Source organism: Dasypus novemcinctus, chromosome X (assembly GCF_030445035.2).
Source record: "Dasypus novemcinctus isolate mDasNov1 chromosome X, mDasNov1.1.hap2, whole genome shotgun sequence".
Taxonomy (NCBI): Eukaryota; Metazoa; Chordata; class Mammalia; order Cingulata; family Dasypodidae; genus Dasypus; species Dasypus novemcinctus.
The window spans coordinates 101488380-101501168 of record NC_080704.1 but is presented as its reverse complement, the minus strand read 5'-3'; positions in this window follow the sequence as shown (position 1 = coordinate 101501168).

The window sequence follows — 12789 nt, the reverse complement described above, 5'->3', positions numbered from 1 at the left end:
CTCTACACATGCCAATTCTGTACCCTTTATTTGAACCTACAGTTGGCGCTGGAGTTGGTACGTGTATGTCCAAGAGATCGGAATCTCTAGGTGGTCCAAATGCCATCTGGGCCCTGAGACTCAACAGAGTTGCAACACCTACTCTCCAGTTCATTGGACTTACCCAGGAAAACTAACAAGGATGTGAGAATGGACAAACACCACACCAGGAACCAAGAAAGTCTACAAATGCAAGCAGTACACTCCCATACTTCAGCCATAGAGGACTGAATCCCCCTTCAATTGCAAGTGGAGTGTGCATCACCATCCCAGAATCCTCAGGATTGGGAAATAAAAAAGACGGACTAGAGTGGACTTATTAGTATTCTACTGTAGACTTATTGTGATTCCAGCAATGGAGGAAATTATATCATTTATGTGGAGACAGTGACCATTGGAGGTGCTGAAGTCAGAGAGAGAGACAAAGAGGTGTACTATGGGGGCAATTTCTGGGCTTGAAATTGTCCTGAGTAGCATTGCTGTGAAAGCTAGGGCTCATTATATATACAGCCTTAACCTACAGAATTGAGCAGAAAAGAGTATAAATTAAAATATAAACTATAATCCATGATTAGTGGCAATGTTCCAAAATGTGTTCATCAGTTGCAATGAATGTACTTCACTAATGAAAGAAGTTGTTGAAGTGGGGAAGGGTGGGAGATGTGGGAAGTGGGGCATACAGGAATCCCTTATATTTTTGTGTAATATTTTATGTAATCAAAATCTCTTTTAAAAATAAATAAAAATATATTTAAAAAAAAGAAATACTAAAAGGATTTCTGCAGGTTGAAAAGGGAAAAAAAAGTAGAGTGTTGGAAGAGAGTGTAAAAAGCATGATTATTAATAGAGATGTGGAGGCATTTTCGGGACATGGAGTTGTCCTGGGTGGTGCTTCGTGGACAATTACAGGGACATTGTAGATTCCCCCAGGGACCGCTGGATGGAACATGGGAGAGTGTGGGCTATGATGTGGACCATTGACTATGGGGTGCAGTGATGCTCAGAGATGTACTTACCAGGTGCAATGGATGTGTCACGATGATGGGAGAGAGTGTTGCTGTGGGGGGAGTGGGGGGTGGGGGCGGTGGGGTTGAATGGGACCTCATATTTTTTTAATGTAATTTTTAAAAATAAATAAATAATTTTAAAAAAGATGAAGGAAATATAAACAAAATATGACCCATGTAAATCTAAAGGAAATATGGCTACCGTAAGTATTGCATTGACAATAATAACAGGGAATGTTAATAGATTAAACTCTCCATTCGAAAGATAGAGATTGGTAGAATGGATTAGGAAATATGACCCATCTATATGCTGTCTTCAAGAAACTCACCATAGACCCAGCAATGCAAGGAGGTTGCAAGTTAATAGTTGGAAAATGATTTTACAAACAATAACCTAAATGGTCAGAGTAGTTATACTAATATCAGGTAAAATAGACTTTATATGTAAAAGTATTATAAGAGACAAAGAAGGACACTATATATTAATAAAAGTGGTAATATATCAAGAAGATGGAAGAATCACAAACATTTATGCACCTAACCAGGATGCCCCAAAATACCTCATCCAAACATTGGGAAAACTAACTGGAGAAATAGATGCCACTACAATTACAGTGGGGAACATTAATATACGATTAACTCCATTAGACAGAATAGCTCAACAGAGAGTCAATAAAGAAAGAGAACTTGAATAATATGTTAGAGGATCTAGACTTAATAGACATATATAGATCATTGAATCCAAAATCAGCAGGCTATAAATTCTTCTTGAAAGCACATGGATTATTCTCCAGGTTAGACCATATGCTAGATCACAGAAGAACCCACAGCAAATATTTTAAATATTGAATTTATACAAAGGAATTTCTCTGACCACTATGGAATGAAGCTGGAAATCAATAAGGGGCAGAGAACCAAAATAGGCAAAAATATATGGAAGATAAACACCGTACTCTAGTACAATAAGTCGGTCAAGGTGGAAATTGTGAAAGATGTCAATAACTCCCTTGAAATGAATAAAAATGAGAACACAGCATATCAAATCCAATGAGATACAGCAAAATCAGTCCCGAGAGGAAATTCATAGTCATAAATGCCTATATTAAAATAGAAGGAAGCTAAAATCAAGGCCTTAATTACACACCTGGAGGAGCAAGTAAAAGAATAATAAACTAATCCCAAAGCAAGCATGAAGAAGGAAATAACAAAGATTAGACCAGAGGTAAATGAAATGAAGAATAAAAACACTAGAAAAATTAACAAACCACAAAGTTGGTTATTTGAAAAAATAATAAAATTGGTAAACCCTTAGCTAGACTAGCAAAGAAAAAAGAGAGATGATGCAAATACATAAAATTAAAAAGGAGGGAGAAGATATTACCACTGACCCTACAGGAATAAAGAGTATCCTAAGAGGATGTTTGAAAAATTGTATGCCAACAAAATGGATAACTTGTGTGAAATGGACAAATTCCTAGAAACACACAAGTAGTCTACACTGACACAGGAAGAAATTGATGAACTGTATAGAATAATCACAAGTAATGTGACTGAATTAGTCATCAAAGTCCTCCTAAGAGACCAGGACCAAAACCACATAAAGACACCACAAGAAAATAAAACTACAGATCAATCATTCTAATGAAGCAGGATTCTAAAATCTGAAACAAAACACTTGCAAATTGTATTCAACAGCACATCAAATGCATTATACAAGACCAACTAGGTTTCATCCCTGGTACGGAAGGATGATTCAGCATAAGAACATCAATCAATGTAATACACCACATAAACAGATTGAAAGAAAAAAAACATATGATAATCTCTATTCACTAAGAAAAAGCTCTTGACAAAAGACAGCATTCTTTCTTGGTAAAAACACTTCAAAAGTTAGGAATAGGAGGAAAATTTTCAATATGCTAAAGGGTATATATGAATAAACCACAGCAAAGATCATATTCAATGATGAAATGCTAAAGACTTTCCCTCTAAGATCTGGAACAAGACAAGGATGCCTCCTGTAACCACTCTTGTTTAACACTGTGTTCGAAGTATTTGTTTGAGTACTTAGGCAAGAAAAAGATATAAAAGCCGTCCAAATTGGAAAGGAAGAGTTTAAAACTTCACTATTTGCAGATGGCATGATCCTGTACATAGAATATCTGGAAAAAAGTTACAACAAAGCTTCTAGAGATGATAGATGAGCTTGGTAAAGTGGTAGGATATATGATCAACATGCAAAAATCAGTAGCATTTCTACACACTAATAATGAGCAATATGAGGATGAAAGCAAGAAAAAAATATTCCTCAATGCCCTTCCCGGGAAACAGAGTGTCTGCAGCCGCAAGCAATAGTTTCATCCAACTGCCCCATGGGATCTAAGCCTTCTATTAATCAGAGAAAAGGTGGGGACGACATCCCAAAATAATCAAGATTGAGGGCTAAACAGACATAAGGTAGAAAGCAACCATGGACTAAAGTAGACTTATGGTTATTCTAGCAATGGAAGAACTTGTATCATTTATATAAAAACAAAGGCCACCAGAGTTTCTGAAGGAGGATAGAGGGAAGAGTAGGTACAATATGGAGTTATTTTTGGGACATTGGAATTGTCTTGCATGACATTGCAGTGACAGATACAGACCATTATACATTTTGACAAAACATATAAAATTGTGTGGGACAAAGTGCAAACTATAATGTAAAGTATACTTGGTTAGTACAATTTTAAAATATGTGTTCATCAATTTTAACAAATGTACCACACTAATGAAATATGTTGTAAATGTGTGAAAGAGTGGGAGGGGAAAAAGGTGGGGTATATGGGGATCCCTACATATTATATTTTTAATGTAAAATTTATGTAAGATATTGGGGAAACATACAGTGGAAATTATCACTGTTCATACAAGATAACATATGTTATGGTGATGAAAAACACTACAAAATGTTTACTTTTCATTTATTTGTTTATTACTTTTGTATTTTATTTGAATTTTTAATTATTATTTATGTTTTAATTCATTTATTTGTTTTGATTTGTTTTCAGGGAGGATTTGGATTGCAGAAAGGTAAATGTGGCAGGGGAGGATCACTTGTGCAGGGTATCAGTGATGGAGGGATATGTGGGGAGCAGTGCACTTGGTTCATTCCTTGATGGCATATTAATATCCTCTAGTGTTAATGGGACATTGTCTCAGTGGTTAGAGACCCAAATAATAACTGAAAGAAGATTGAATATGAATTCCTGCTATATTTTCTAATAGAGTAGCAAGAATCCCTAGAGGGCATGGGCAATTCCTAGTTAAGAAGGACAGACCAATGTAGCCTGGTCTTATATATTCCCAAAGAGTTATCTCCTAAAAGTCTCTTTGTTTCTCAAATATGGCTTTTCTCTTAGCCAAACTCAGCATATATTTATAAATGCACTACCTTCCCCGCTTTGTGGTACATGACTCCAGGGATGAGAATTCCTGACCCTGAGGGATTATTACCAAGCACTAACTAGCATTGCATTTGGGAAAAAAAAACCTTAACCAAAAGGGGGAAATATTAAATACAAGTGAATTTTTATGGTTAAATGTTTTAAAAGTGAATTATGAAGTCATTCCTGAGGTAATGCTTATGCAAGTCCCAGCAGGATCTCATTGACTGCCAGAGTAAACAGCACCTGCCTCAAACAGGGTCTCCTGAGGGCTCCAGACACACATAGACACTAGAGGCAGGGCAGACAATCTCAGGAACTTAGCACCCTGTAAATGGACCTTACTTTCAAATATATGTTCCCGAATGTACCAGTTAGACTCATGTATAATTTCCCTACATATGGCTCCTATGTTCCTTTTATTTGAACCTATACGTACACTATACTCATTCATATATGTACCAGAGGCTTAAATCTTTGGTCTGTTCTTATTCCATTCAAGCCTTGAATCTGAGCAGTGTAGAAATACCTACTCACCATTTCATCAGACTAGTCCAGGACAACTAATAAAAGGATGATGATAGACAACCTCCTTGCAAAAAATAGAAAGTATCTATAACTGTAAGCAAGACAGTTCCATCCATCTGTCCCAAGGGATCTTAGCCCCTTCTAGATCAGAAACAGCCTGGATATCACCATTGAAAATCCTCAAGATTGAGAAATGAACAAATGTAAGTGGGGACTGCAACTATGGACTAAAATACTTATTATTCTAGCAATGGAAGATATTATAACAGTAATATGAAGGCAGTGTTCCCCAGACGTTCTGAGTAGAGGGAGAGGGAAGAATAGTTGTAACTTGGTGCATTTGTGGGACATCAGAATTGTTATGAATGACTTTGTAATGATGGATACAGGCCATTACACATTTTGTGAAAACCTATAAAAATGTGCAGTGCAAAATGGAAACTATTATGTAAACTTTAGAAAATAGTTAGCAAAAATGTGTGATCCTCAATTGTAACAAATGAACCACACTAATGAAAGATGTTAATAGGGAAAAGTGGGATGGGGGATTATATAGAAATCCTCCTATAATTTTTATGTTTCATTTATGGAATCTAAAACATCTTTAAAAACAAAATTTACAAATTTAAAAGTAAAACAAATGAAAAAACTACAATGTTGGGACTGTTCTTTTGGCAAAGGTGGCATGATAGGGTTACTAGCATAGGGTGTCAGAGAAGGGGTATATACAGGATAGGGTGCACCTGAGGCAGGCTTCTATGGAATACGGAAGTGTTCATATTGTCATAGTGTGTTATCTTAGTGGGAGGATACCCATATGATAAACAATAAAATATTAAACTCCTATGCTATGGAGTCCTGCTATGTTCTCAAATAGAGGTACAAGAATCTTCCAAGAAAGTTGGCAGTACCTAATAAAAGAAAACAGAAAAATATGACAAGCCCTCAATATTTGCTTGCAACTATGAACATTATTCTTCAAAAATTGAAACTTAGTCCTTACCATAGATTCCAAGGGGATGGGGAGGGAAAAACAGAATTGATGCTACATGGGTCATTTTTAAGGTATTGGAATTGTTCTGAATGATCTTACAATGATGGATAGAAGCCACTTTAAATTTTGCCAAAACCTAAAAATGTGTACAGTGCAACATGTAAACCATAATGTAAACCATTTACCTGGTTATTAGCAATGTTCATTGTCTTTCACCAATTTTAACAAATGTACCATACATATGGAAAATATTAATAGGGGAAAGTGGGAGAGGGAGAAACAGTTGGGTATATGGGAATCCCCCATATTTTCTATGTGACTATTCTATAACCTAAAACTTCTTTGAAGATAAAGCAAAAAAAATGACACTACAGGAACATACACAAGAAATTGTCACTGTACCAAAAACATAACAGAACTTTCAGTGATGGAAGACACAATGAAACATTTTTTCAATCTAATTTTTTATTTTTGTATTTTATTCTTTATTATTTTTATTATTATTTTATTTGCTTACTTTTTGGCTTTGTTTTTGGGGAGGTTTTGGATTGCTGAAAGGTCACAACTGTAGCAAGTGAAGATCACAGGTGCAGGGTGTCAGTGATAGAGGGATGTTTGTAAAGTGGTGCACCTGGGCCATGCCTTTATGACATATGAATATGTTCACATGGTCGTGGAGCTTTATAGCAGTGGGTGGAGACCAACACAATAACTCAAAGAATATTGAATTCTCATCCTGGGAAGTCCTGATACTTTCTCTAATTAAGTGGCAAGAATCCCTGGAGTACATGGGCATTACCTAGCAAAGGATAGGTCATCCCAGGCCCTTCTTATTGGGGGTTGTACTTATGAATCTTGTTCTCGTGGAAATGAAGCTTAGCCAAGTGTATTGCCTAAGAGTTACCCTCTGAAAACCTCCTTGTGCTCAACTGTCACCTCTTCCTAAGCCAAACTCAGCAAATAAAGGACTACCTCCCCCACTCCAGCATGGGACATGACTCCCAGGGATGAGCCTCCCTGGAACCAAGGGATAATTATTAAGCATGAACTAGTAATGCATTTATAAAAAGACCTTAACCAAAAGGGGGAAATATTAAACAAAAAGCAGTTTTATGGCTAACACATTTCAAAGTGAGTCAGGAGATCATTCCAGAGGTTACAGTAATGTACATCTCAGAAGGACCTCACTGACTGTCATTGCAAAGAGTTCCTCAAACACCAGGACTCCTGACAGTTCTAGAGACATCTAGGCACTATAGGCACTCCTCCCTGCTACCCCCAAGATAATAAGTGGGGATAAAACTTCTGGGGAATTGCATCTAACTGAGAAGAGAGCAGATATCTTCCTCCTTGCCAACTGCTTTGGATATATATAGAACAGCAAGGTGCTCTGAATCTTCTAGGAGGATAATAGAAAGATAAAGAAGCCAATGGAAAATTGTGAGTTGCTCATCTCTGTGGCTGGAAGTGGCAAATATACCCCAACCCCATGGCAAATAACCTAGGTGGAGCAACTGGCTCCTTCCTCCAAAGGGAGTGTGAGGGTGGATTCCCTGGGATGAATATGGGTCTGTGAGGGTGGAAAGTGATTTCTTTGCAGTGAATTTGGCCAACTGGGCCCCCTTTGAATATTGGAAGGGATTCTGACTCCATACAGAGAGTGGGGAGCTCTCAGGCAGGCTGTCATACTCAGCCACCCAGGTAAAGAGAATATTTTTTTTAAATGTTACATTCAAAAAATATAAGAGGTTCCCATATACCCCCCAAACCCCTTACCCCATTCCTCCCACATCAACAACCTCTTTCATCATCGTGGAACATTCACTGCATTTGGTGAATATATTTTGAAGCACTGCTACACCACATGGATAATAGTTTACGCTGTAGTTTACATTCTCCCCAGTCCACGCAGTGGGCCATGGCAGGACATACCATGTCCAGGATCTGTCCCTGCAGTACCACCCAGGACAACTCCAAATCCTGAAAATGCCCCCACATCATATCTCTTCTTTCCTCTCCCTACCCTCAGCAGCTCCCTTGGCCACTTTCTCCACATTAATGCTAGAGTTTCTTCCATTACTAATCACAATATTTCCAAAGTAGAATATCAGTAAGTCCACTCTAATCCATACTCTGTTTATCCAGTCTATGGACCCTGGGATGGTTATGTTCACTCCACCTCTATTTTGAGAGGGAGCTTAGATGCCACATGGATGATGGAAGCAATTCTTATGTTTGCAGTTGTAGGCACTCTTTGCTCTCTGGTGTGGTGGTTGACCTTCTTCAACTCCCTCTTAGCTGACTGGGGTAAGTCCGATAATCCAAAGAGTAGGAGTTGCAAGTCTGCTGAAGCTCAGTGCCTGGCTCTCACACGGACAGTCCAGAGATTCAGGTCTCCTGATGTAGGAAATTGCAATAGAAATCAGTAAATATTTTCAAGCAAAATAAAATGAGAACAAAATATCAAAACTGATAAGAAGAAGAAAAGGCAGTACTTAAAGGGAAAGTTATAACCCTAAATTTCTACACTTAAAAATAAGAAATAGATAAAATCAAAGATCTAATTGCATCTGCATAAAATAGTAAAACAACAATAAACTCATACCAAAGCAAGCAAATCAGCAGTGTTTCTTTACATTAATAATGAGCAATCTGAGGAGGAAATAAAGAATTTCATTTACATTAGCAATTTAAAGAATCAAATATACAGGGATAAACAACTGAAGATGGAAAGGACTTATATACAGAAAACTAGGCAACATTGCTTAAAATATCAAAGAAAATCTAAATAAATGGAAGAGTATTCCATGTTCAATGATTGGAATACTAAATATCATTAAGATGTCAATTCTACCTAAATTGATTTACAGATTTAACACAATCTTAATTAAAAATTCCAGTAGTGTCTCTTACAGAAATGTAAAAACAATTATAAAATATATTTGGAAGGTAAGGGAGCCCAAATAGTCAAAAACATCTTGAAAAAGAAAAACAAAGTTCAGGGACTCACACTACCTTACTTAAAAGCATATTACAGAGCTATAGCACTCAAAACTACATGGGTAATGCCACAAGGAAAGACATATTGCCCAAAGGAAGCAAGTTGAGTGTTCAGAAATACAACTACATGTCTATGGTCAAATATTTGACAAGGCTGTCAAGTTCACTCAGCTGGGACAGAATAGTCTTCTTAATAAATGATGCTGGGACAGCTGGATATCCATATTCAAAAGAATGAAAGAGGATCCCTATCACATACTGTACAAAAATTAACTCAATATGGGTCAAAGACCTAAATAGAAGAGTAAGAACAATACAGCTCCTAGAAATTAATGTAGGGACGCTTCTATATGACCTTTTGGTAAGCAATGGATTCATGAACTTTGTATCCTTTTCAGAGGAAATATAGGTAAGTGTGACTTCCTCAAAATCAAAATCTTTGCTTCAGAAAATCTTGTCAAGGAAGTGAAATAACACTGTTCTCAATGGTAGACATTATTTAGAAACCACATATCCAATAAGTGTATAATTTCCAGCATATATACAGAAATCTTGCAACTCAATAATTAAAAAAAAAACATTAAAAACAATGGGCAAGAGTTTGAACTGAAACTTTTCCAAAGAAGAAATATGCATCAGTAAAGTCACATGGAAACATGCTCAACATCATTAGCTATTAGGGAAATGCAAATCAAAAGTAAAATAAATAAATCAAAGGAGACCTAAAAAAATGGAAGATCATTTCATGTTCATAGATTAAAAGGCTAAATATCATTAAGATTGTAATTCTACCCAAATTGGCATGCATAGTCAATACAAACCCAATAAAATTTCCACAAGCATTTCTAAACAATTGAAAAACAAAATTATCAAATTTATTTTGAAGAGTAAAAGTTGCTGTATAGTCAGAAACATCTGAAAAAGAAGGTATGAAATTGGAGGATTCTCACTTTCAGAATTTAAATCATACTACCTAGATACTGTGGTAAAAACAACATTGTGCTGACATAAAGATAGACACACAGACCAATGGAACAGAAATGATGGTTCAGAAAAACACCCTAACATCTATGGCCAAGTGATTTTTGATTAGGTTGTCAAAACTCCTTAATCAATTTAAGGAGATGAAGGAAAATATCGCTAAAGACATAAAGGATATTAAAATAACACTACGTGAGCATGAAGAAAAATTTGAAAGTCTGCATAAAATTAATGGAGCTTATTGTAATGAAAGATACAATAGATGAAATGAAAATACATGAGAAGCATATAACAGCACATTTGAAATCTTAGAAGTATGAATAAGTGAATTCAAAGAAATAACATTTGAACTTGAAAAGATAGGAGAACAGAGAGAAGAATGCAAAAAATTTAACAGGGACTCAGGAAATTAGATGACAACATAAAATGTTAAAACATGCACATTATAGGCATCCCAGAAGGAGAAAAAAAGAATGGAAAGGGTTAGAAAAAATATTCGAGGAAATAGTGATTGAGTATTTTCTAACCCTTATGAAGACATGAAAATCAATGTTCAAGAAGGACAGTGTACCCAAACAGAATAAATCTGAATAGACCTACTCTGAGACATCTACTATTCATAATGTGAAAGGCAAAAGATGCAGAGAGGATTTTGAGAGACCAAGAGAAAACAATGGATTACTTGAAAGGGAGGCTCAATAAGGCTAAGTGCCACTATCACATCAGTAACCATGGAGGCAAGAAGGCAGTGATATGATATATTTAAGGTACTGAAAGAGAAAACCTGCCAGCTGAGAATACTTTATGCAGCAAAACTATCCATCAGAAATGAAGGTGACTTTAAAGTCTTCACAAACAAAAATAGAGAGTGCTACAAGAGATATTAAAGTGTATATTACACCTTGATAGAAAAAGACAAGCACAAGAGTCCTGGAGAAGAGTTGAGAAATGAAGAACATAAGTAAGAGAAACTGAAAGGGTTAAAAGACAGATCATAGTAAAATATGACAATAGAAATCCAACGTATAAAATGGATGAAGTAAGCATAACCATTACAGTACTGACACTAAATGTTAATGAACTGATCTCATCAATTAAATGATATAGTCTAATAGAATGGATAAAAATTATGAGTCATTTTTCTTGTTTACAAGAAACTTACCTTCAATATAAGGACACAATCAAGCTGGAAGTAAAAGTTCAGAAAAAGCTATTTCATGGTAAAAACAATAAAAAAGAGTGGGTGTAGTGAAACTATGTCAGATAAAAGAGATTTAAATGCCAAGCTCTTATAAGAGATGAAGAATGTTACTATATATTAATAAAAGGAAAATTTCACCAAGAAGAAATAAAATAATAAATATTTATGCACCTAATATAGGTGCCCCAAAATACATGAGACACACACTGGCAAAACTGAGGGAAGAAATGAGCATCTCTAAAATAATAGTTGGAAATTATAACACTCCACTCTCAGCATTATTTAGAATATCTGGACAGGATATAAATAAGGAAACTGAGAGCTTGAATTGTATGAGAAATGAACCAAATCTGATAGATATTTATAGGGTGTTACACCCCAAAGCAGCACTGTATACATGCTTCTCAAGTACTGATGGCTCTTTCCCCAGGGTAGACCACATGCCGAGATATAAGTCAGATCTCAATAAATTATAAACACTGAAATTATTTTAAAACTGCTTTCTCTGATAAAAATGGTATAAAGTTGGAAATTAAAAATAGCCAGAAAAAAAGGAAAATTCACAAATATATGGAGATTAAGTACATATAATCCATAGGTCAAAGATGAAATTCCAAGAAAAATCAGTAAATACTTCAAGACAGATTAAAACAAACACAAAACACATTAAAAATTATGCGATAGAGCTAAGGCAGTATCGAGAGGGAAATACCTCAAGACAGAAGAAAACAAACACACAACACATTAAACATTATGGGATACAGCAAAGGCAATGATGAGAGGAAAACTTATAGTACTCAATGCTTATATTTAAAAAGACAAAAGAGCTGAAATCAAAGTCCAAATTGCATACCTGGAGGAACTAGAAAAAGAGCTGCAAATCAATCATAAAGCAAAAAGAACAGAAGCAATAATAAAGATTAGAGCAAAAATAAAGGACATAAAAAACAAAAACTATAGAGAAAATCAACAGAACTAAAACTTGGCTCTTTAAGAATATCAACAAAATCGGTAAAACCTTACCTAGATTTAAAAAGTAAAATGAGAGAAGGCACAAATAAATAAAATCAGAAATGAGAAGAGTGACTTTACTACTGACCCAGCAGAAATAAAAGAGAACATAATATGGTACTATGAAAAACAGTATGCCAAAAAAACCCCAACTAGACAACATTGATAAAATGGACAAATTTCTGGAAACACATAAACACACTGCATTGATGCTAGAAGAAACAGAAGACATCAGCAAATCAATCACAAATAAAGAAATTGAAAGTCATAAAAAACCCTCCCCAAAATGAAGAGTCCAGGACCATGTGGTATCCCCATAAGAGACCTCAAATAACCAAAAATATATTCAAAAGAAGAACAAAGTTGGAGGACTCTCACTTCCAGCTTTTAAAACGTATTATCTAGCTACAGTAATTTTAAAAAAAAAAACAGGATGGCATAAAGACAGACTGACCAAAGGAATTGAATCAAGATTTTGGAAATAGACCCACACATCTATGGTCAAATAATTTGTATAAGCCTGTCAAACCCACTCATCAAGGTCAAACAACCTATTCAATAAATTGTGCTTAGAAAACTGGACATCCATATATGAAAGAAAGA